Genomic DNA, 21,045 nt, shown 5'->3' on the forward strand with positions numbered 1-21,045 from the left:
TTTTTTATCCACACACATTTTATTTTTGTCTATAGTTATTTCCATAGATAGTTTACTATTTTTACTCATAAAATTCAAGGAGAAGAGGGACCAATGTTTTTTAACCCTTACATTTTCATCATTTTCTACCACGGGTATTTAGCCCATAGTTTAATGATTAATGGTGTTTAGAAACAAAAGATGGAAAGGGAAATATTGAATTTTAATTTACTTTTGCATGTTTTATGCTTTATTTTATATTCTATGTATTTGTATAGATAGTTTATCTTCAACCATTCTATAAGCTCTGTGAGGACAGAGACCATCTTAACTGATTTTGCATCTTTTTGGGTTCCTGATATAGTGAGGAAGGGAAGAAAGCAACTGAGGAGGGAGGGAGAGAGAGAGATCTTTAAATAGAAAGAAGCCAAAAGAGCCTGATTTAGGTGTGCATGTGTTGAGTATAGAGCAAATTTGTAAGTATGGTCATTTAACCAGAGAAAATGTAGTGATAGATAACAATACTACTAGAAAACTTTAAAAGAATACAATTGCTTTATTCTGCATATATCTTGCCTATATATAATTGTTTTCAACTATTTTAGATCTGAATGCCTTGAGAGTGGGGACTACCTTTTGCCTTTCATTTTATCCTCAAAATTTAGCACAATATCTGGCACATAGTAGATACTAATAAGTGTTTATTGACTGTGTATATCACATTTTATGGCGAAAACAAAAGTAAGTAATAATTTTTTGTATAAATCCTAGGGATATGCATGTGTCTATGGATGAGAGTGCTTAGTCTCAGCCTCTTTTTAACTGATTTTAAGTTGCCTAACTGAGGCTTCTTCTCCAAAGAGAGTTGTCAGCAAATGTCAGTCAATAACAAATAGTACAAATTCAATCTGCTTCAGATGTTGCTGGTTTCTTATACCCCTAATTACTTCAATGAATTAATTAGCTCACTCACCAAATCTTGATTTTGATCACAGGCCATGGAGAAAACCAAAAGACAAATTCTTCTGTTCCGTAGGGACATGATTGTCCATATTCTTCTTTCTAATAGTGAGTCTGACTCTTTCTCCTCATATTTTCTTCATCCCCTTCTATGTCTTGTCATGTGTGATATCATTGTGATCAGCCTCAGCAAATATTTCCACCTGTCAGAGCTTATATATCAACTTGTCTTTTCCTTTAGCTCTTTCCCAATTGTCTCAGCTCCATTCAGTTGTTTTCTTCCTTGTTCAGTGAGGAAGACTGAACAGGCTTGGCCCTGTTGCCTCTAGCAGAATTGATTGTGCCAAATACAGTAAGGATCAATTGTTTGTAATGTGGAACAAGAAAAATCCATCAAGGAAGCCCAGTTTCTAACATGAATCTGAAAAATAAAGTGTCAAGGATCAAGTAAGATGACTAGAACACAGACTATCATAAGATGATAAGATTCAACATCCCACAATAACTATTCTTCTCTAATATCTAGAAGCTATTTTATGATGCCCACTCACTCTAATCTGTGCCTAATAAATAGTATATACTTAATGAATGGTTCTTCAACTTGTAGAATTGAATCAGTCTCAGAGCTTCAGAGCTAGAGGCTAAAGAGGGAGGGAAAATTCAATGAATGAGAATGAGCACATAAAGGAGGGAGATGCCTTCTGTCTTATTTTTCTAAATGTTTGCATCATAAAATATTTTCACATGAACTTTAAGGCAACTGACAAGAAACAGAATCTGAGCCTCAGTGCAAAGTGCCCTTGAGACCTTGAGGCCACCTGGTGGTAGAGAAAACTGCATGCAAATATCCTTGACCCAAAAGTGTTCTGGGGAGTGACCTTCTTACATGTATTTTGAGAGGGAGTCATTTCTCACTCATCAGACTGAAACCAAGAGTTAGCTGTTTGGGACTTTTGTTTCTAAGCAACACACTATTTCTCCTTTTAAGTCAGATGAAAGAGTAACTGAGGAATTATTCCCAGGATATTTCATTACCATTAGGATCCTCACTTAAATGGCCAATAACTGATCTAGAAAGATTCTGTGATGTTGTGCAGCACATTTCTCAATGGACTTGCAGGAAGAGACCCCTGATACATAACCACCTGCATCTTTCCCAATTGAAGGTTAACTTGTCTTTATTTATAATTTCCACCATCATTCAGTAAAATTCACTTCTGTAAAATAGAACATGCTGTCCAAATAGACCTTTGTTCATATTTAGCCTGAAAGAGGGCTCAGAGTACAATTGCTGAAGTATCCCAGGCCCTTTAGCTGGTTCAGACCTCTGAGGAATCTGCTAGGAAGATAAAGTGCTGCTCTACACTTCGGACATCATGTTTTTTGACAATAAGTTTCATGCCTCATTTGCCATAAAAGCGATTAGAGTTTAGTCAACGCTTATGGAGTAACTCCCCATTTGTCATACCCAGAGACGGGACAGCAATCATGGTTATTTACTCACAGATTGTAGCTGAAAATGAAACACACATACAAGATTTTCCCCTCTCTTCCAACCCTTTCCTCTCTACTTGAGTGTCCATCATGTAAGATTTTTTTTTTTTTACAAACATAAGAGGTATTTTCCTCTCTTCCAATTCATCCTCAGAAATAATTGTGCATGCATTATAGGAATGTTAAACTACTTCTCCAAAATGTACCATTTATCTATTGTGACAAGCCTTTTCCAAGGTCATTTAGTATTTTTGCTGAGTCAGCCACAGTTCATCTTGATATTTGTTCTTCAATTACTTTTTGCTGCTCTCTAGTAGAGCTCCTTTATTTGCCTTTGATCCTCTAAACAAGCTCACATTCCTTAAAAAAAAAACAAAAAAAAAAAACCTAAAGATTTATATTTGCACCTTACTAACCTCAGATTTTCTAGGATTTTCTCCCAATTTAAAATTATTATCCCTTCATTTTGTCCTGTGATTTTCTCATCATCTAAGTGCAGCCATTGCTTTTCTAGTGTTTAATTTGATAAAACATCAAAAGGGACAAAAACATCACCTTCAGATATGGTATTAATTTTTCAGGAGATGTTCATACTCCATTTAAATAAAAAGAAAAGGGTACTTAAATACTCTTATGTTTTTGGATTATAAATGTAATTATCAATACATTGAATAGATTGAGTTAATTCTGATGTTTAAGAGAATATTAGCATAGTTTCTTCTCAGTTTGCAAGGGAGAAAAGTTTTCTTCTGATCCCATATTGAATCCTCCCCAGATCTGGAGTGGAACTCCCCAATGAACTTTTCAAAACATGCAGCTTCAAAAACATAGTTGTATTAGCAATCTTTGTTTCTGGTCCTTAAATTTTAATTTATATGCTTCTTCAAACACTGAGTTCTAGAGTTCTTTCTCTCACTGATTATAACTTTTGCCTTTTCTTAAAGCTGTGGAATTATTTTACAACTTTTCCCCATACTGCAAAAGAATTCTTACAGTCTTATTAGACTATGCCCAGGCTTGAGAAAGGCAGGACATTTTCATTAGGGACCTCTTAGTTTCTTGGCTTTTTCCTAAATAGGAAGGATATATCCCCCTGAATGGACAAGACCTTGAACAGCACAATTGTGCATCCAGAGACTTCTCTGATGGATACATTGTTTATGTTGTAGTGTTAATAATTAGTAATTATTCTACAAGGTCTTTGAGTTTTAGGAATTGAAAATATTTATGTAAATGTAGGGGATTGGCACTAAAGATAACTTTACATTTCAAAGCATGTATTTTTCAAAATCACTGCCATCTGACAATGGCAATGAGATTTCTCATTGTCTTTTTCCTCAGTTCTTCCTGTCTTCAATTTTGAACCTAATATCATTCTGTACTGTTGCTGTGCTCTAGCCTGGTACCTGATCAGGAGCTCTCTATCTCTTATCAGAATAAATAAAACTGAAACCTGCTTCTATCTTCCCTATAGTCTTTACTTATTTTTTTTTTTCTGAGTCCTTCTTAGGCAAGGTAGCCCTGCTGATTCTTTTGTTATAATTCAAAATAAATTGATGATCTCTCTACAGCCAAATCTCTACAACTAATCCCTGTTCAGTAAAATGATAGTCTAAACAAGAAACATAAAAAATACAAACTAAGAGGAAAAGAAAATTATATTTCCATTATTTGCCATATGCATCATCATTTTTTTTTACAAAATGCTTCCTAAAATAACAACCCAAAGCTACTTAATATGATTCCTATTATACAAATGATCCAAGCAAAGAGAAAAGAGTTTTAGTGACTTGCTCAGTGAAGTTAGCTGGCTTGTCTAATATTACATATCTGTTTGAGGTGGGGTCAGGAACTCTTCATAGCCATGGTTTCCTTTCCTAGCTCAAGTCCACTGAACCACTTATTTTCTTGTGGTTAATTTTGTCAATTTAGAAAGCCAGACCTACAGAAAGATATATGACTTCTTTCAGTTGAAAAATGTTTTCAAATAAAAATGTTTTTTCCTTCCCCCTCTACAAATAGCAACTCCTTGACTTAGTATTCCAAAAATTTAAGGCCACTGAAAACCTCTGAGATTTACCCAAAGAGGAGAGAAGCACTTAATGAATGCACTTTATATTTAGGCAAGCTTCAACTAACTTTCCTCGGGCAGTCTAGGGAAATTCATCAGCTTTTCATTAATTTTCAGAATGCCATCTTTTTCTCTGTGTTTTTGTTTGATTCTCTTGGCTTTTGTAGTATTAAATAGTCAGTAAGTTTGCTGATCCAAGTGCCCATTATCAAACTCTAGAATGAGACCTCCTGTAGGATAGTTCAAAGCCTAAGTACTTTCCAGAGAAGTAATTAATTTATCAAACATGTTTAAAAATAAAGGCAGAAAGAAAAAGAAAGCAAAAATTAAAACTAAAGCAGGGAAATTCAAACCAAGAAGAACCATCCCTGATGGAGTACCATAAGTTTATACAAATACTCTATTTGTACAATAACTAGTTCGAGAATTACCAATGGGCTAACACAAAAAATGAGTACTTTAATTGAGTAGTTTGTTTCAATACTTTCTACTTAATGATTTAATGATGAAAAGGCTCTTTGAATTGCTATAGTTTAATTCCATCTATTTATAAATTGGGAAAATAATGCCTAGTGAGGTGCCAAGATTTTAAAAGGTACTAACCACCCATAAGATTCAAATATGGATCTTCTAATGCCAGTTGAGCTTATATTTCCTTAATCTTTCCCAGACAGTCTTTGTTAATTCAAGCTCCATCAACTTTTCCATGTTCTTTTTCTAATTGGTAAATAAGACATACATTTGATGGATGGTAGATTCTTGACCAAATAATTTCAATGTGCTTGGAAGGTTTGTCTATCTGACCTGATTGTGAGAAAAAAGTTATTAGGGATTCTTCTTGGTGCTCATATTAGTCTCATACATTACGATAATATGAGTCCAGGGTCATGCAGGATACTCAGAAGCAAGAATATAGATAGAATCAGAGTTTTTGTTTATTGTTGGCAATGATGTTATTAGCTGGTATAGGATCTAAGAGCCAAGACAGAACCAAGAGTCAGCAAAACCACAATGGCTCAGAACAGAGGAAGTCTTCATAGTTGAGAAAAGGACTTGTTGAAATCTATTATATTCAGCACACCAGCAGGCCTTTAAGTTGAGTACTCAGTATTACTAACCTTCTGTCACAACCCCCATATTCGTGCTACCTCTAATGGACTACTGTTGTGGGAATCTCTGGCTCACTCCAGTTCTTTCTAAATAGGAAGACAAATGTATTATACTTTCTCCATTCTCAAAGCTACATCTATTACAGCTTCTTATCCCAGAAGAGCATGGAAATCCAGGTTACAAAGTCATATTTAAAGAGTCCTATTTAATCTGATCTTGCCTTAGAAAACAGAATCAGAAAATATTCATTGGTGCTGGATAAAATCTTGAAGACAACATCATGGGATATGGATGGAATAAAGTAATAAGAAGGAACCTAGGATTTCAGGACCATAAAAAAACAAGAAGTCAAAAATTCCTTTAGCATGCTATGGCAATGTGTTTGGCAGTAATAAAAGAATGACAATGAGAATTAGAAAACCTTTAACAAAATTGAATAAAAAAGGACTAAACTTTGATAGAATATATGTAACACACATTATCATCAGAAGCTATAATTCAAAACCCTGCAGTCGACTTTTACTTAGTTCTAGGAACCACTTTATCCTGCCCACTTGCCTAGAGTGCCTGGTACATGATAAATCCTTAATAAATATTTGATCTAGGCCTACCATTTTTTTTTTCTTATCTAGTTCTCTTGTCTTACATCAAGTGCCTTTCTTTTTCTGGTATAGAGCATTTTCATTTATAACTTGACCTTACTAGACACAATGACTCTAAGACTTTAAGTTACTGACATTAAAAATTATTACTGTGATTATCTATAGTTATTCATCTAAAAAGAATCTCCTATTTCAGTATAGTATGGAAGCCCAGGATTCAAAATTTTATTTTTTTTATAAAAATACTGAATGGTATAACATTGATGTACAATTGAATAAATGTCAACACTTTTGACTCTCCTGTCTTTTCAGTGGTCAGATGCTAATGGAAGAAAACAAATAATGCATGAAGAATTAAGAAGGTGTTAGAAAAAAATAAAGTCAAAAAGAGAATTTAGGAATGGGATCAATGGTGTAAAAGAAAGAGAATGCTAAACTATAGCAATCTTTTTAGAAAAAAATCAAGCTAGGAGAACATTTAAAATATCTCTGACATTGGAGCCATGTAAAACGATGGAGACTTCTAACAATGACTGAGATATGACTCATCATATTTCCTAAGTGTTCTAAGATAATTGCCTGTCAGGGGTAACAGAAATTTGATTTTAATTTCCTGATACTTCTTTCCAGAAGTCCCTATTTCCCAAACATCTTTTTTTTTTTTTTTTTTTTTTTTTTTAGTATGGAAGATCTAGAGGCTGAGATGATTTGTTAAGATGGGTAACAACGGATTACATTAAAACATTAATATTGAAGCTTGCTTTTTAAAGCCTTCCACATTCTGCTTCTAGAACACCTTTTAAGCCTGCCTGTGAATTCTTTTTCACAAATTTTATCTTTTCACAAATAGACCTTGCTGTTCCCCAAATGTGACATTCCATCTCTCATTTCCATATGTGTACTGAGGCTTCCACAGCATCTCTCATTGATGCATAGAACATACTCTCTTTTCACCTTTGCCTCTTAGAGAGTTATCCTTTTACACAAGTCATCTCTGATTCTCTCTAGTTGCTAGAGGTCTTTTCTGAAATTACTTGGATATATTTTTAATTTATTCTTTAATATTCATATTGTTTCTTACCAAAGGAATGACAAGGATGATTAGGCCTATTTCATTTGCCTTTGTATTTCTAGCACCTAGCTCAGTGCCTTGCACATAGTAGACAAATTAATAAATGCTTATCAAGTTGAATTAAAATATCAGTTCATTAACCTATAGTCCACCAACATAAAGATAGGCAGAAAAACCTTTCTACCTTTCCAGGAATTTCACCTTATAATTGTATTCTTATTTCTTGCCACCTCTCTATTACCCAACTTTGTACCAGTAGAAATCGCTTTGTTTTTTAAACAGGATGAATTATTTCTTCTGATTATGAATAATAAGTTCCTGGAGACATCAAAAGCAGGAATTCATGATGCAGCAATCAAATACATCTCCTTTTATACAGACTTCTGAATTGGTAGAGTAAGAGAATGAAAGTACCCTGAGTACTGTGTTAATAAAACTCTCCTAAAGTTGTCACGTTCCCTCTACTTTCTTTTTTCCAGTTGTTTGACATAATCTAGGCAATTAACATAAAAGGAGGGGGAAAAGAAACAAACATTTATTAAGCTTCTACTATGTTCCAGGCATTGTGTTAAGCACCTTAACAGGATATTTCATCTGACCATCACAACAATCCTGGGTGGTGGATATTATTATTACCCCCAATTTTATATTTGAGGAAACTGTGGCAAATTACTTTAGTGAATTGCATTGGGCCACACAAATAGTAAATTTCAGAGGTTAGATTTAAACTCACATATTCTTGACAGCAAGCTTAGAACTCTATCCATCAATATTACCTATCTGTTTCAAAAAGCACAGATCAAGATTGCAGAGAATAGCATGCAAAAAAAAAATACTTCTTCTTTCCATCATAGAGATAAGCAATGTATTGGTGATGAGAAGCAAAAAAAAATCTTCTTTGAGAACTTGGCAAAGAGGTCTGTGCAATCATCATTCAAAATTAGTACTAAAAGAGAGGTTTGTCATATATGGCCATCATCCCTTTGTTATTTGTCTGTGAGTTTTCATTTTTATAAGCTCTGTCTATATAAAGTGATATATAAGAAATGGAAACATACAATTCAAATACTTCAGAAATAAAATATGAGTAGGACAGAGGCTATTATAAATGAAGTCAGCATAATTTTTTTGAATAAGTCACCATGGCACATTGTGAACTAGCAAAATATACTATCTAAGCACCCCACTAAATGATATATGGATTTTTAGAGACAAATGGGAAGGACATCTCTCATTTGTCTGCAGAGATTGATAATCATAGGAACAAAATTACTTGTAATGATTCACTTGGGCACAAATAACTTTATCAGAATACATCTACAAGGAAGATTATTATTGATAAAAATAATAATATAAATAAATGATATATGGTTATTTAAAGGTTACAAAGCACTTTGGGTATGCTTCTACATTTGAGCCTTAAAACTAACTCTGTTAGGTAGATACTACAAATGTCATTATTTATTTTTTCAGTTAAAGAAATTATGGTTCAGGAGGTGTGTCTTTTTGATGGTAATACCACTAAGAAGCGATAAAGTCAAGATTTGAAATAATTTCTTCTTGACTTCAAATATAGAACTGTTAAGATTTTATTTTTTTTTTTTGCAAAACAATAAAGAAATCCTGAAGTCTCTAGTGATACTTGTGTTATTTTTGCTTAACATTTGTTGCCAGTAGAGGGGAAAAAAAACTAAATTGAAAATTAGGTATTCCTAAGACTGAATTTTGAATTTCTGGACCATGGTATAAAATATGGGCATGTCTGTTTCTTGGCTAAGGTAGGCCTAATAGCTAACAAGGGATAGTTGAAGATTGGGGATAGGGAGAGTGATTGCCAGAGTCTTGAAAAATCTAATCTGAAAAGAGGGATAGGAGAAAATTGGATTTGTATATACAGCAGGGTAAATATCATAGTAACTATACTGTTCAAAGTAAAAAAGCAGTAGAAATTAATAAAAAAAAATATAGCAATCAAGACAATATAGCTGTAAATAAAGTGCAGTCCATTCTAACATTTTAAAGGCATTTACAATATATTAATGACTAGTTAACTAGCAGGATCTTGAAATCCCAATACCAACATGCAAATTTGATTTTATAGACATTAGTAGAAAATGGTTGTATAGGACTTTCTTTGGTATATGCTTTAGGATGTATTCACTGTATTCCAAAGAAATAAAATAGGGTAAAAAGTGGAATCCAGTTTCCAACATTATATAGTAAACAGATATGTTCATCTGATAAAATATAGGAAATAGAATTGAAGAGCATAATGGAGTGCATTTGAGTAAAGATCAATGCATGAAGAAACAGAAGTGATTTTGTAAGCACAGTTTATTATACATCACCTAGGCAGAATGAGGAAACAATTGTAGTTTAGGAAGTAGATCACAAGCTTGACACTGGAGTTGAGTTGGCTGAACATCTGTCTGTGGTAGGCCTCTCTGCCAAAAGCAGAATAATTAGTTTGGTGTCAGGACTCAAGGGAAATTTCATCCTTTAAAAGGCAGAAAAAGCAATGCGAGAACTATGTCTACATCTAATTATTACCAACAAGGAAGTACTAGGTATTGAATAAAAATGGGGGGAAATTCCATATTCTTGTGTGTGATACAAGAGGGGAAAATGAATAATAGCCATCATGAACCCTGGACTTGGACTTGAGGGAAATAGATTTCTAATGGTTCAAGGAGAGGAGAGAAAAGATCTCACGAATTAAAAATCTTCAGGAAAACACAGCAAGATGGGAAATATTTAAGAATCAAATGAAAGAGAGAGAGAGAGAGACAGACAGAGAGAGAGAGAGAGACAGAGAGAGAGAGAGAGAGAGAGAGAGAGAGAGAGAGAGAGAGAGAGAGAAAGAGAGAAGAAAGAAGAGAAGAGAGAGAGAAAGGATGAAAAAAAGAGAGAGTGAGAGAGAAATAAGGACAGAGAGAGATGCACAGATAGAAAAAGACAGAGGGAATGAAGGAAAATAAGAAGAGAAGAGAAGAAAAGAGAAGACAAAAATAATTTTATGTGGAAATAGAGGGAACTCATTAATAACCTAAGATTAGGCATATATGGCATATATGAAGTTGGAAAAAAGGTCAGTCAATAGAAAATGAATACAAAAGGATGAAGAATCCTACATAAATCACCTAAACTAAAGTATGTATGTCATACTTATCAAATTAGCCAGTAACTCAAAGTTATTAAGATACTTAATGCTTAGGCTTACAGAATCAAAGTTCAGCATTACATTGTCAGAGCAGAAAATTGGGCCACATCTAATAAGATGAAATTTAATAGAGCCAAATACATCATTATATTTAGATTGCAAAAATCAATATACTAGTACAAAACAAGGGAAGTATGACTCACATTAACACTTTGATATGGTAGCCAAATAAAATAGTTATTGAAATATATAGTTGCTTTAAGGAAGTCATCATATTAATGAATAACAAAATAATAGACCTCTGATACTCTGCCATACTAAGATCACATCAAAATTAAGGTTATTGATCCAGAATATCACATTCTAGCAAAGATACTGATAAAATGAATAATTTCAAAAGAAGGTCAATCATCATGATGAAAATCCTAACATTTAATAATCATTTAGAAGAACTTGGGATACTTAGCTTGGTATAAAAATGACTTAGGGAAAACATAATATAAAGGGAAGACAAAAAAATCTTCCTAACAAATGGCTATGAAAGTATAGGAATGATAATACCACCTATATAGTACTTATCTTACAATGTCATTTTTGTGGATTAAATGAGAAAATGCTAATAAAGTACTTTGCAAACATTAAAATCTCTAGAAAAATATTGGGTCCTATCATTGTTATCATCACCATCAAAATGACCATAATTAAGAAGACTGGAATGAGTTTCTTTGAGGCACTTAATCAAAAGCTGACCAACATGGGAATATTCTAGATAAGATAATTATGTCAAGTTAGAGTAAAGTTGCTTGTGACTTTTATTCTATAATTCTATAGACTCCTATCTATACCAAAAGGCCAAATTTTAATAACAAGAGTTATCTCAAATAGGAGACAAGTAATTTCTAGAGATCCAAATATAGTTATATCAGTCTAATGCGACTCAAAATTATGTTGCCATAATTCCTCAAAGGTTGACCATTTGTAGCCTAACTATAGGTCCACAATATTGTAAAATGAATAAATACTAGACTTATAGTTGAATGGAATTGTGAAGTTATATTGATTAGAATAATGAGTCAAAAATTTATTAGTTGTGTAATTTTTAACAAATCACTTCTCCTATCTAGGTTTCAGTTCACTATGCTACAAGATGAGGTTAAACCTGGAACCTTGAAATCTTCTATCATTGATATCCACTGGTAATTTAACCTTTAATGAGAAATCAGGTACAATTCATTTTCTTAGGTATCTTAGATGTTTGACTGGATACTTAAAGAAACAGATAAAGGAGACAACTAGGTACACTAGCTTATCATGCTCGTGCTACTCTGTTACCAGTATCCTGAATCTGTCACTCCCTTCATTGCTGAAACTATGCATTTAATGGTACTGACATAAATGGAAAATTTCACAAATATCAGCAAGTTTCAAATTTCTCTCTCTCTGAATATATATACATAATATATGTATATATGTATTTAGAAGGCAAGTGAAACAATGGATAGGATCCAGAAGACCTGAGTGCAAAACCTATTTCAGAGATTAGATATGTGACCTTAGACAAAGCAATTATCTTCTGTTTGTCTCATTTACCTTACCTGTAAAATGGAACTTATAATAGCATCTATTTCCCAGAATTGTTGTGAGGATAAAATGCCTTAATATTTGCTATTTACAATCTTAAATTTTCTATAAATGCCAGTTAAAACAACAACAGGAACAATTATATGCATTACCCAGAAGGATATGCCATCATATCTGCCCATTTTAAAAACATCATATGCTTCCAACAGAGACAGAGGAAATTGTGTAAAGGAAGTTCTATAAAAATGGCAGATTCAAAATAATATATTTGGACCACTTCTATGACTTCCTGATTGAACCATTCTCTCCTCCAAAGAGCCTTTGATGAGGTCCATCAATCAGTTACTCATTCTACACATTTATAGGCCAGAAGATGATAAAATAGATCCAAATGTCTGACCAACATTCTTCTTTCTTGGCCTCATTGGCCTGTTTCATTCTTGTACCACAGTATTCTGAATGAGTGACACATTTTGTAAATCAGCAGAACAAGACTGTGTAGCTATTGTGACTTCAAAGTAGAATGTGATACTCATAATAATAACAATGATATAATAGACTGGCATTTCTGTAGCATTTTAAAACTTTTGAGCTACTTTTATGCACAATACACTAATCCTTGCAGTAATTTCAAATGATTTTGATTCTATAGACATTTCTTAAGCATCTACTATATGTATTAGGTATATACAAAGACAAAAAAAAATCTATATTTTTCCCCTAAGGCAATTGCGGTTAAATGACTTGCCCAGGGTCACACAGCTAGGAAGCGTTAAGTGTGCAAGGCCAGATTTGAACTCAGGACCTCCTGACTTCAGGGCTGGTGCTAAAAAAAAAAAAAAAAAATCCATATCTTAAAAGAGCTTATATTTTGTTGAGCAGCTCAAATAACTAAAAAAATTACAAAGTAAGTCCAATGTAATGGCAAAGTAATTACATAGGGATAAAGGCAGGAATGCCATCGATTAATAGGTAATACTTCAGATAAGTCTTAAAGGGAATATTAAGAGGAGGAAGTGAAAACAGAGCATTTCAGACATGGGATATCACTCCCAGTGAAAAGGTTCTGATATGGAAGATAGAGTGTCATATATGGGTAATTATAATTATGCTAGCTCAGTTGAAAAATAGAGTAAAGGAAGCAACTTGAATTCTGTGTAAAAAGATAAGTTGGAACAGCAAAAAGGATTTAAAAGACAGAAAAGCTTGTATTTTATCCTAGAGGCAACAGAAGGTCTTGTATAAGGAATGACATGCTCAGATCTATGTTTTAGAATTGTCAGTTAAGCAATTGTGTTGAGGAAGGATTATAGGAGAGAGATTTTGAATAAAGAAAAAGTGATTCAGAGACTATTTGATTATTTTTTGTGTTGTTCTTCAACTGCTTTAATTGTGTCCAACTGTTTGTGTCCCAATTTGGGGTTTTCTTGGAAAAGATAGTAGCATGATTTGCCATTTATATCTCCAATTCATTTTACATATCAGAAACTGAAGGAAACAGAATTAAGTGACTTTCCCAGGGTTATAAAGTTAGGATGTAACTGAACCCAGATTTGAGCTCAGGAAGATAAGTTTTCCTAGTTACAGTTGTGGCACTGTACCTAATCTTCCACCTAGCTGCATATAGTAAAATTTGATGAGGATAGAAACTGAGATGATAATTGAGTGAATGAATTAAAAATTTAAATAGACATTATAAAGGTAGAATCAGTAAGACTTGTCATCTGATTAGATATTAGTGTTAAGAGAAAGTAAAAAGGCTCTGATGAAAGTAAAGTTGAAAACTGGGAAGATAATATCTTCAGTGAAATAGAAAAGTTAAGGAAGGGGTTAATTTCAAGGGAAAATATAATAAATTATACTTCAGACATGCTGAATTTGAAACATCAAACATTCAATATGTAGTTAGTGATGTGGGACTAAAACTGAACATAGAAGTAAGATATGAATATGTATGTTTGGGAGTCATCTGTAGAGACAGGTTAATCAAATACATGAGAGCTGCTTACAGAGAGAATATAGAAAGAGAAGACAAGAAGGTTTGGCTTAGAAGATTAGAATGTATTGAGTGCAAGGCTCGGAAGATGATCCTTCAAAGAAATTTTTTTTTTTAATTTTTTATTTAATAATTACTTTATATTGACACTCGTTTCTGTTCCGATTTTTTTCCCCTCCCTCCCTCCACCCCCTCCCCTAGATGGCAAGCAGTCCTTTATATGTTGGATATGTTGCAGTATATCCTAGATACAATATATGTTTGCAGAACCGAACAGTTCTCTTGTTGCATAGGGAGAATTGGATTCAGAAGGTATAAATGACCGGGAAGAAAAACAAAAATGCAGATAGTTCACATTCGTTTCCCAGTGTTCTTTCTTTGGGTGTAGCTGCTTTTGTCCGTCATTTATCAATTGAAACTCAGGTCTCTTTGTCAAAGAAATCCACTTCCATCAAAATATGTCCTCATACAATATTGTTGTCGAAGTGTATAATGATCTCCTGGTTCTGCTCATTTCACTTAGCATCAGTTCATGTAAGTCTCGCCAGTCCTCTCTGTATTCATCCTGCTGGTCATTTCTTACAGAACAATAATATTCCATAACATTCATATACCACAATTTACCCAGCCATTCTCCAATTGATGGGCATCCATTCATTTTCCAGTTTCTGGCCACTACAAACAGGGCTGCTACAAACATTTTGGCACATACAGGTCCCTTTCCCTTCTTTAGTATTTCTTTGGGATATAAGCCCAATAGAAACACTGCTGGATCAATGGGTATGCACAGTTTGATAATTTTTTAGGCATAATTCCAGATTGCTCTCCAGAATGGTTGGATTCGTTCACAGCTCCACCAACAATGCATTAGTGTCCCAGTTTTCCCGCATCCCCTCCAATATTCATCATTATTTTTTCCAGTCATCTTAGCCAATCTGACAGGTGTGTAGTGGTATCTCAGAGTTGTCTTAATTTGCATTTCTCTGATCAATAATGATTTGGAACACTCTTTCATATGAGTGGTAATAGATTCAATTTCATCCTCTGAAAATTGTCTGTTCATATCCTTTGACCATTTATCAATTGGAGAATGGCTTGATTTCTTATAAATTTGAGTCAGTTCTCTATATATTTTGGAAATGAGGCCTTTATCAGAACCTTTAACTGTGAAAATGTTTTCCCAGTTTGTTGCTTCCCTTCTAATCTTGTTTGCATTAGTTTTATTTGTACAAAGGCTTTTTAATTTGATGTAATCGAAATTTTCTATTTTGTGATCAGTAATGGTCTCTAGTTCATCTTTGGTCACAAATTTCTTTCTCCTCCACAAGTCTGAGAGATAAACTATTCTATGTTCCTCTAATTTATTTATAATCTCGTTTTTTATGCCTAGGTCATAGACCCATTTTGATCTTATCTTGGTATATGGTGTTAAGTGTGGGTCCATGCCTAATTTCTGCCATACTAATTTCCAATTATCCCAGCAGTTTTTATCAAATAATGAATTCTTTTCCCAGAAGTTAGGGGCTTTGGGTTTGTCAAAAACTAGATTGCTATAATTGACTATTCTGTCTTGTGAGCCTAGCCTTTTCCACTGATCCACTAATCTATTTCTTAGCCAATACCAAATGGTTTTGGTGACTGCTGCTTTATAATATAATTTTAGATCAGGTACAGCTAGGCCACCTTCATTTGATTTTTTTTTCATTAATTCCCTTGAGATTCTCGACTTTTTATTGTTCCATATGAATTTTGTTGTTATTTTTTCTAGATCTTCAAAGAAAATTTGAAAGGAGAACTCAGTCACTGGAGAAAATCAGGAAAGAACTTTAAATGAACAACTAGGAAGGAAAGAATATCCAGGATGAGGGGATGCTAAAAAAAAGTATCAAATGTTGCAGATAGGTTAAGGAGGAAGAGAACTGATAAAACTGTGGAATTTAGCAATGAAAAAAAATCATTTGTTGTTCTGGAGAGCAACTTAAGTGGACATTTTGGAATCCCAATTGTCAAGAGTTGAGAAATGGATGGAATATATATATATATAAAAGTGATAAATAGAGACATATTTCTAAAAGAAATTACCTCTGAAGGAGAATAGAGATATGAAATAATAAAAGCTAATGACAGGCTCAAATAATTTTTTTTTGAAGGAAAGAACTTTTTTTTAAAATTTTCTTAAGAACAGTAGAGATGTAGACATGTTTATGAGCAACAGATAAGGTACCATTGACTAAGGAGAGAAGCACTTAGAAGCAGGGAGAGGGCAAATAAAGGAACAAAATGCAAGAGGAGTTAGAATTACATGGAATCAAGTATATCAGCAGAAATATTGATTTTGTCATGGTCCACGATAACTTTCCCCCCAATATTCAGGAAACTAGGAGAGAATGGAGAATGATATTGAAAGGTTTGAGATACAGAATTGAATAATATACAGAGGTCATGAATGGTCTCAATTTACTTGGTATAGTGTGAGGTCAGGCCTACTGCTAAAAGTGATGGGGCAAAGTGTTGTTGGAGAAATGGTTGGGAGTGATAAGGGGTATGGAACTGATAGTGTGACAAAGTCAATTAGGAAAAACTATTGTTGTGAAGAGGACCTAATTGACACTGGATTGCATATGTTTATTTTATTTTAGACCCTGTTAACTAAGTTGTATAAGAGCAGAGAAGACAAATGGTAGGGCAATCCAGACAAAACATTCAAGGATAGAGAACAACATAAAGATGTTGGCTATAGTGAAAATGAGTATTCAGTAATGGAGCATTATTATCTCTATTTTACAGAAAGGAGGAAATTATTACTTTGGAGCCCTGGGGAATGACCATTAAATACAAGAGCTTCACATTTATTCTATACTTTTTATAGATACACTATACATATACATTTTTGGATGTTTTTATGTTAGGCCACTGTTTCAAGTATGTACAGTAAATATGTGCATTAAAATAAAATATTAATTCTATACATACTAAAAGTACTCTTTAAACCTGTTTGATCACCTCAGTAAACTCATTTTTTAAAGAAGGAAGCTTAATTAATACTTAATTGATTATATCATTTTCTAGATTTCATACTTTTTAACTGTCTTCTTTTAATTTTAACTTTCTTCTTTAGAGTACTATTTTATACTGCTTCTGTATTTTATACTACCCCAAAACTTCAAAAAAAATTTTTTTAAAGTATTTTAGGATAGGAGAGAAATGAAAAACCTCCATCTCTTTCTTCAGGGAAATTTGAGTAAATGGACCTGGATGAGAGGAAGATATTTGGAATTGATAGCAATGGAATAGGCAAGCAAATAGGTAGGCAGATTTTTTTTAGACACAAGCTATGTCTTTGGGTACTTCAGATCAATAAAAGCCTTCATGTATTACCATGAGATCCTAACATGGGTTCTTTTAAACTTAGTTTTACATATATATGTGTGTGTGTATGTGTGTGTGTGTCTGTGTGTGTGTGTCTGTGTGTGTGCATATATATGTTTGTGTTAACTATAATAAATTATGATCCATTTAATTCAAATCACCAAGCATTTATCAAGTGCAGGCTTCTGACAACACATTTTTTTTTCCCTTACCTAGTATGTGTGTGTATACACACACTTGTGGTGTCAGAAGGAAGCAATAACAAGCAGAGGAAATAGCCTCAAGAGGAAAATAATATTTGAGCTGAATTTTGAATATACTTGGAGATAACAATATTCAGAGCTAAGGAGGGGAGATTTTCTAGGCAGGATTGAAAACTGGTACAAAAGCAGCAAGCAAAGAGACAGAATGTTCAACCAGGGAAGCAGTAAGTAGCCCAATTTTGCTGGAAGTTAAATGCATAAGGAGAGATAAAATTTGGTCCAGAACGATAAGTCTGGAACCAGACTTAAAGGGGTTTGAATGTCAAATGCAGACATTATTATTTTATCAGAGAAGCAGCAAGTAGATGCTGAATCTTCTGGAATGAGGTGGGAATAACAATTAGAAAGGAATTTTTCAATATTAAAAATGTTATTAATACTGCATGTTAGTAAAAAAAAGTATGAATATGCACATATATGTATACAAATACACAATGTAACAAAACTAGTACTCTATATTTTAATTTTTAATTATGAACTTAAACATACACTAACTGAAGAATTTAAATATACAAAGAAAAAACAAAGATCTATATTCATTTACAAACTATATTGTTATATGCGATTTAAATACATGTTTATATTAATTTAACAAGGAATTAATTGTGTTCCATTATAAACTTAATTTTTTTCATTTTTTGATAGTTTCTGCTAATGCTATTTTCTTTCTTTTTTCTTTGGGCATTTTTATCACTATGTAATTCACCAATGTAAGTGAAAAGGAAAACCTCATATATTACAAATTCATCTAGCTATGCAAAATAATCAATATATTTGTAATATTTGACAATGATTATCTCATTCTTCATTTCTAGTTCATCATTTTCCTGCCAATTCAGGGAAATGTTATTATAAGTCTTTTTAAAGTAATTATTAGTCACTGTGTTATTCAGAGTTTTTTGTTCTTCAATATTAGTTTCTTTTATATCACCATGACCATTATGTAACTTGGTTTTCTACTTCTCAAGTCTAGATCAGTCCATAAAAGCCTCCCAAGATTTCCCTTAATATGTCATATTTTTTACTTTATTATGTTATAGTAATATTTCATTATGTTTACATATCATAATTCATTTATCTACTCCACAACTGATGGAAGCCCAACTTGAATTCTAGGCTTTTCTAAGTAAAGTTTAATGTCTTTGGGAAGTAGTGATTATTTTGTTTTTTCATTGACTATTTATATTTATCCACCTAGATTTATTGCAAGATTTAGCACTTTTAGAAATGTATATTTTTGATGATCATAGGGACAATAAATGTCCTTATATTATCCCGATCTTATTAGAAAGATCACTTGACTTTTTTTCAAAGATTCTACTAGTTGGTGGATTTATAGAGATACTATTTAGTACCATAAGGAAAGATATGTGTTTTAATGTGTTTGGGGGATATTTGAAAATATAATCAATAATTTAGCTTTCTAAAATTGTTTATATATTGAAATAATATATGGAGTTTTCTTATATTCATTATAGGTTTATATTATCTGTCATATATATCATTGATATAATATTTAGGCAAACTTTCATTAAATATATAGCTATACCCTGCTAATACTGAATAAGATTTTGAGAAACTTATTTAGCAATATTTTCAACAATTTTACATTGGTATTTTAGATAGATATATACAGATAGATATAGTTTTAAGTTTTCCATATCTTATTTATTTAACTAGCTTGAGCTTGAGAAATATACATGAATCAAAATCTTTGGTAAAAAGCCATGTCTTTCATTCTCTATGATCCTCAAATCTTAGTATATTATATTTTGTCATTTTTATTTACAAGCATTTTCCCTAAAATTTGTGTATTGATTCATTTTTTTCCGGGATTACACAGACACACACACACACACACACACACACACACACACACACACACATACTCAAACATATAAACATTCCACAAAAATCTGAATTTTTTTTCCTAATTTGTTTTTAATTTACAAAATAAAAATGATATTTCTATAATATAGAATAAAAAAGACTACACATGAAATTACAAATTTTTGTGTATGATTTACTATTCCTTTTAAATATATAATGAAATTTTCATGTGACTTTATTTTTTCCTTTCCCTGTCCCTCTCTGCCATAGATTTGGCTACAATTAAACACAAATATGTGTCTCTTTGTATGTGCTCTGATCATTTTTCTTTTCATTATCTTGTGCAAGGCTAGCCATGTTTTTTTTTTTTTAACTCAATTTCATCATTTTCTATAATACAGTAGTATTGCATCATGATCATATATGAAAACTTGCTTAGCTCTTTACAAATTGAAAGGCAATAATCTTTGGAAATAGACATCCTAGTGGCATTGCTGGGTCAAGCAGTATAATCAGTTTCATAAATCTTTTGCTAGCCTCAGCAATAAGAGTCAAGAAAGACATTAAAGGAATTAGAGTAGGCAATGAAGAAACTAAACTATCACTCTTTGCAGATGATATGATGGTATACTTAGAGAAACCAAGAGATTCTACTAAAAAACTATGAGAAATATTTCACAACTTTAGCAAAGTTGCAGGATACAAAATAAATCCCCATAAATCATCAGCATTTTTATACATCATTTATACAACATTTATAAAAAATCCAACAGCAAGAGATACAAAGAAAAATTCCATTCAAAATAATTGTCGACAGCATAAAATATTTGGAAATCTATCTACCAAAAGAAAGTCAGGAATTATATGAGCAAAATTACAAAAAAGTCTCCACACAAATAAAGTCAGACTTAACTAATTGGAAAAATATTAAGTGCTCTTGGATAGGCCAAGCAAATATAATAAAGATGACAATACTCCCTAAACTAATCTATTTATTTAGTGCTATATCAATCAGATTTCCAAGAAAATATTTTAATGATTTCAAAAAAAAACCATCAAAATTCATATAGAATAATAAATGGTTGAGAATCCCAAGGAAATTAATGAAAAAAAAAATCAAATGAAGGTGACCTAGCTATACCTAATCTAAAACTATATTATAAAGCAGCAGTCACCAAAACCATTTGGTATTGGCTAAGAAATAGATTAGTTGATCAGTGGAATAGGTTAGGTTCATAAGACAGAATAGTCAACTATAGCAATCTAGTGTTTGACAAACCCAAAGATCCTAACTCTTCGGATAAGAATTCATTATTTGACAAAAACTGCTGGGATAACTGGAAATTAGTATGGTAGAAATTAGGAATGGACCCACACTTAACACCATATACCAAGATAAGATCAAAATGGATCCATGATTTAGGTATAAAGAACGAGATCAAAAATAAATTAGAGGAACATAGGATAGTTTATCTCTCCAACTTGTGGAGGAGGAAGAGATTTGTGACCAAAGATGAACTAAAGACCATTACTGATCATAAAATAGAAAATTTTGATT

The 21,045-nt window shown here is 32.6% G+C and overlaps 1 protein-coding gene across 1 annotated transcript in view; it reads left to right on the forward strand.

The window, feature by feature from the left end:
* The window catches only part of AGBL1 (AGBL carboxypeptidase 1), a 1,144,955-nt gene that overhangs the window by 772,898 nt on the left and 351,012 nt on the right, over positions 1-21,045 (forward strand). The gene's annotated exons all lie outside the window — the stretch shown is intronic.

Source organism: Antechinus flavipes, chromosome 2, assembly GCF_016432865.1.
Source record: "Antechinus flavipes isolate AdamAnt ecotype Samford, QLD, Australia chromosome 2, AdamAnt_v2, whole genome shotgun sequence".
Classification (NCBI taxonomy): Eukaryota; Metazoa; Chordata; class Mammalia; order Dasyuromorphia; family Dasyuridae; genus Antechinus; species Antechinus flavipes.